At 53.7% G+C, this 5,535-nt stretch overlaps 1 pseudogene; it reads right to left on the bottom strand.

The window, feature by feature from the left end:
- Positions 1-1,669, bottom strand: part of LOC102436643 — a 2,642-nt pseudogene extending 973 nt beyond the window's left edge.
- Between the last annotated feature and the right edge of the window lie 3,866 nt (positions 1,670-5,535).

Here is a 5,535-nt window from a genome sequence, read left to right as displayed (position 1 = left end):
GAAATTCTGTTTCTCTTTGTTACTAATGTGTAGCCCCACCCCATAACAAAGAAACAGAATTTCCGGAGGATGAGGCCCAGAAATCAGGATTTTAAAAAGATTCCCAGGTGATTCTAATGTGCAGCCAAGGTTGAGAACTACTGCACTAGAGGCTAAGCTGATTTCACCAAAGGGTCGTGGAGTGAGCTGGAAACCTCTGACTGAGCACTTCCGATGTGTCAAACTTTGTTCAGGGAATTCTGGGTGAGGCCGAGGGAGACAGGGAAATGAAGAGGAGAGAGTCTGGTCCACTAATGGGCAGGTCCCAGCCCGACTACTGTGGGCAGCACGTACAGGTCAGAAAGGCCCTGGCTGCTGTGGGGAACCCACAGGCATTCAGGTTCCAAGCTCTTCACCAGGTGCAAGGAGCTGGTGTGGGACATCAACCACTGAGGGGTGAGCGAAAGGGCCCAGGATGCTATGGGCTGTGGGGGTGGGGCAGGTGTGTGAAGTCAGGCAGACAGCCTGAGTCTGGAAGCTACTCGATGTTCTCTGTTGCCGGAGGCCGGTCCATCCTTGCTGCTTGACGCAGTCGCTGCAGGAAAGAGGCATCTGCACAGCATGTGTTTCAGTGGACCTGGCGTATGTAGCATACTGTTTTTAATATGTTTGCTCCCTTTAGCGCCATGTGTTTTAACCAAGGTCACCTCTCCGAGAAAGGTTGTTTCCCCAGGTGGGGATCTTTCCCTGAGGTTAGGGAGGGGATACAACCCCTTAATTAAGTGCCAGGCGGGTAATTAAGCTACATGGTCTTTACTCCCTGGAATGGAGATGAGAAACACCTTAACCCTTGTAATAGAAATTGACGGGATTGGAATCGGCTGGTATAAATACGGATGTAATAAGACAATAAACGTCAGATCCTCATCAGTTCCTGACCAGAACTCCGACCAGAACTTTGGCTGGAGATCCTGGCTATAGGTCCTGACTAGGCTGCTGACCAACTGAAGGCTGTCTTCGTGTCATTCCTTCTTCGCCGACTCCGTCCACACCTTTGGGGACCCCTGAACCTGCTGGGATTGGACCCCAGCACTCTGTGTGCTATGCAGCCTCCCCTGGTCTGTCACTCACACACACACATAAACATTCATACAAACACATAGGCGACACCACATGCAGACTTGGACCTGTCCCTGCCTCTCAGATCAGCAATGGGAACTGAGGCCCAGTGTGGACAGAAGGGTTCACCCAGGTCGTAGGAACTCGGCCCACGGAACCCCAGCCTGGGCCCCTTGCTGGCCCTTTGAAGGTGTGCTGCTTACAGAAACCACAGCCCCACCACCATAGGTTCAAAAGAAAACAAGCCCCAAACTCCTGAGCAAGGTCCTGGGGGTACTCTTGGAGGGGTGTGAGCAGCTCTCGGGGGGTGTCAGGCCTTGTCAGCGATTACTCTTCTCCCATACTTCTCCCTTCGCCCAGCAGGACCTGAATCTGCATGGGGTTCCACTCCAGCCTCTCCAGCAGCAGCTCTCGCCAGAGGGCGTCTTCCCAGTCCCTGTGAGCAATGTGGATGGCGATGGTGCAGTTCCTGTGGCTGCTCACTAAGGTCCCCAACGAGTCTCCACAGTCTTGACCCATTTAAGACCAAGCCTGCATAAGGCTGCCAGAAGGAGAGGCAGGAGAATTCCATCTCCCCAGAGATCCGTGGGCCTCATGTGGCCTGTGGAAACCCAAAAGTGTGAATGTCAATAGGCATCATGCATCAGCCCTCCATGTTCATGGTCTGTGGGCTGACCTCTCCCCCCACTGTCCCCTGGGGCCCTGGAACCCCACTGACAGGGATGGTGAGAGAGCAGAGAGTGTTGGCTCCTTCTTCCTATCCCCACGCATTCAGCTGTCAGGCCCCATGGAAAGGGCTGGCGATGCAGATGCCTCATCCATCAGATCAGATGGAGTCTTTGGGGAGCTCAAGGAAGAAGGTGGAGACAAGTAAGTAGAGGCACTCAGCACAGGGTGTGGTCAGTTCCACAAAGGAGGTCACTGAGGCCAGGGGAGCACAGATGAGGGAGAAAGGGCGCTTTGGCTTCACACCGGATGAGTGGGTTCTAGTCCTCTCCCAGCGCAGACCCTCCTGGGTTTTGCTTCTTCCCCCGCCCCCCTCCAACACTGTCAGCTCTCTCCTATTTTCACCCCAAGGTGCTGCAGTCCCCATGCACCCTGGTCCCTCTTCCAAGGCTCCTGATTGTAAATCCTTATAATCAAACCTCAGCTGGGCCCTGGGATACCACCGTGTGAGCTCAGATCATCCTGCCAGGTGTCTATACTTGACCACTTTGGGAGCCACCCTCCTCCATTCCCTGGCTGCCCCAATACTATCCACTCTCAGCAGGCACACCTGGCCCCCACTGCAGCCTACAGAAAGGAATAACAGGACCAGGAACAATTGGCACCAGTACCCACACACCATGCCCATATCAGGCCCTGGGATGGGTATGATCCACGGATCCTAGAATTCAATCCTCAAATAACTGGGTGGGCAGTGCCATTGTCACCACATTCTACAGTTGAGAAGGTGGCACCTAGGAATGAAAAGATGGCCCATGATCTTGGGCCCTGACTGCCTCACCCCCTGTTCTTGCCTCTTTTCCTTGTACCTGGGGAAGGGGGTCGTTCCTCCTCAGAGCTGCGCAGTGGCAGGAGCAGAAACTCAGCCTGAAGACTCAGCCGGGTCCTAGTACCTGGCGGAGCTCAGTCTCCACAGGGCTGTGAGTACCTGGCCCCTAAGAGGACAGACAGAACCAGTGGCTACACATCATCATCATAGGGCCTGAGCCTCATTACCACACTCCACATGAGCATCCCCACTCTGCTTGTCTCTCCCCTCCTGTCTTTAAAGGACATAAACCTGATATCAGCTATTATGTCCTCCTGTTTATGAAAACACACCCACTCTCAAAGACCAGGCTCCAAGGACAAAAGCTGCCACCTGTTCACTCTTCCCAACCCAGTGTCCTGACAGTCCCTGTGCCCATCTCCTCCCTTTCCTCCTCTGCATTCCCTCCCTTTCTCTCTGGCTGAGTCTCCTACCCCTGGGCTCTGGACCCCACCTCTTGCTCACCCCAGGACCTTATCCATAAAGAAAAGGACTTTACAGAGGTAATCAAGTTAAAATGAGACCCTCCTCCAATGACCCATGTCCTCACCTAAAGAGGGAATTTACAGACAGACATGCACACACAAGAACACCTGGTAAAGATGAAGGCTGAGACCTACAAGCCAAGGGGTGCCAAAGCTTGCCTGAAAACCACCAGAAGCCTGGGGACAGGGATGGACAGTTTCTCTCTCAGTCCTCAATATAGACAATCTGGGCCTCACAGAAAACAGCTATGACCTCCAGCCTCTGCAACGGTGAGACAATAAATGTCTGTTGTTTAAGCCACTAGGGCTGTGGTGCTTTGATGTGTCCACCCAGGCAAATGGCCACAGAGGCAAAGATCTTTCTCACACATCTCCACAGGGTGGAGAATGGTTTCACCATCTACCGCCCAGAAAATACATTCTTTCACGTCTACATTTGCTTCTAGCCCATATTTTGCTGCCTGCATGGTTTCCCATTGTGGGCCCCAATATTGACTGACTTTCCCCTACTGATGAAGAGTCACAGACTGCTTTGCATTTTCTGCTACTATAAGGGACACTACCACAAACACTCATTGACTGTCGACTTGTTAGGCAGAGGCCTGGGTCACATGCATGCACATCTGAGATGCTCATAGATGCCAGCAAATGGCCTTCCACAGAAGCTTACCCATGTATGCCCTGCCAACCATGGGCCAGGGTGCAATTATCTCATATGCTTGGGGGCTCTGAGCATCGCCACTGTGCTTAACCTTCACCCACCTGCTGAATAACAAAGGGTCGACCTGTCATTGGGTTTGAATTATTTATGGCAGAGGCTGGATGTTCCCCTGTGGCCTGGCCATTTGTATTTGTTCTACTGGGGTATATGCCTAGTTTCCACCATGGAGTTTTGGGCCCTATTCTCATCAAAGCCACAAAATCACAATAAGGAGACCGGGTCTGCATGGGTGGCATCCCTAGGGAGAACTGAGGTCACTGTAAAGGCACAAAGGGGGCTGAGTGCCCTCCTACCTAGTGCCTGCTTTGTGGCCTGAGGAAGACACACTCTTCCACTTGCCTTTGCTTGTTAACCTGCATGAGGACAAGAAGGATAATGAGTCAAGGTCATTAGGGACAAGACAGCAATGTTGGCTAACATACCAGAACAGTCTACTCAACAGGGATTGGAAAACACCAGGACCAAGGAGGTTCCAGATGGTGGGAAACACATGTGGCACCTTACTCAGGGTTTGGTTCTGCTAATCATAGCAGTAGCTCTCTCCTGCCCTACCTGTTCAGGGACCACATGATGGCCCATCCAGCTGCACAGAAAACCATGTCATGTAAGGAGGTCATGTTTTTACAGCCCAGCAGAGCCCAGTCTCCAGGAGGAGAAAGCTCCCCCTGCCCTCACATCATCAAATGGGAAGGATTTGGGGACCTTACAATCTCATTCCCCTCAATGTAATCCTGGGTAGGTCCCACTGGGAAGGTTGTCATGGGCAACCAGCTGAGCACCACACAGCCTGGGGTCTGGATGAGGTGGTGACAGCCTAAGGGCCAAGCAGGAAGCAGGGAGGACAGACCTGTACATGTGGACCACTACAGTCGTTTCTGTGAGCAGAGGCAGCAGAAGCCTGTCCCAGGCACACACACACTTACAAGGATGGTGGGCAAGTGAAGGTAGCCAGAGGAGGAGCCAGAAAAGTGTGGCCTGAGCTGGGGCAGGAATGCTTGCAGCCCCACAGCAAACCACAACCCTGGAGTACTATCTTTCCGAGGGCCCAGCAGGCCTGCAGCCGAACTGAGCATCCCCACTCCCTTCTGGAGACTCAGATCTCCTGGCCCCACTGGCTATGCAGGTCGCTATGCTAGGTTGACCCAGCTGAGACCACCACACAGGACAGGACAGGCCTCCTACTCCCCGCGGCCCAGGGAGACAGCCAGTGTGGAGAAGAGCGCCTCCCAGGACCTGAGGAGGAGAGGATTCTGGGACTCTGAGACCACAGAGCAGCAGGCCAGCATCCTGGCTGCTCCTCAGCTTCTCCAGGACCGCTGACAGGTGACCGTTGACACCCACTGGTGTTGGTGAGCTACCCCAAGCTGGCGGAGACAAAAACCCCTTTTCTTGCTGGCTTACAAAGGCACATAGACACATACATCCGGAAGTAGCACGCCAGGACACAGCAGCACTCCATGACGTAGCAGCACACGTGCCAGGATTCTGCAGGCACTTAGCTGGCGCGCAGGTAAGCAGCCGGGTAGAGACTTAGACACGCATGCAGACCACGGTTGCTAGGAGACATTGTTGGACTCACCGGACACTGAGGCTCACAAGATGACCAGTGGCCAATGGGCAGGGCTAGGCAAAAAGCGGGGCGGGGCTTGGGGAGAAGGCGGGACTGGGGGGGGGGGAGAGTATCTGGGTGAGACCAT

Source organism: Myotis lucifugus, unplaced genomic scaffold, assembly GCF_000147115.1.
Source record: "Myotis lucifugus unplaced genomic scaffold, Myoluc2.0 scaffold_40, whole genome shotgun sequence".
In the NCBI taxonomy this organism is placed as follows: Eukaryota; Metazoa; Chordata; class Mammalia; order Chiroptera; family Vespertilionidae; genus Myotis; species Myotis lucifugus.
This window is presented reverse-complemented; position numbering and strand designations above follow the sequence as displayed.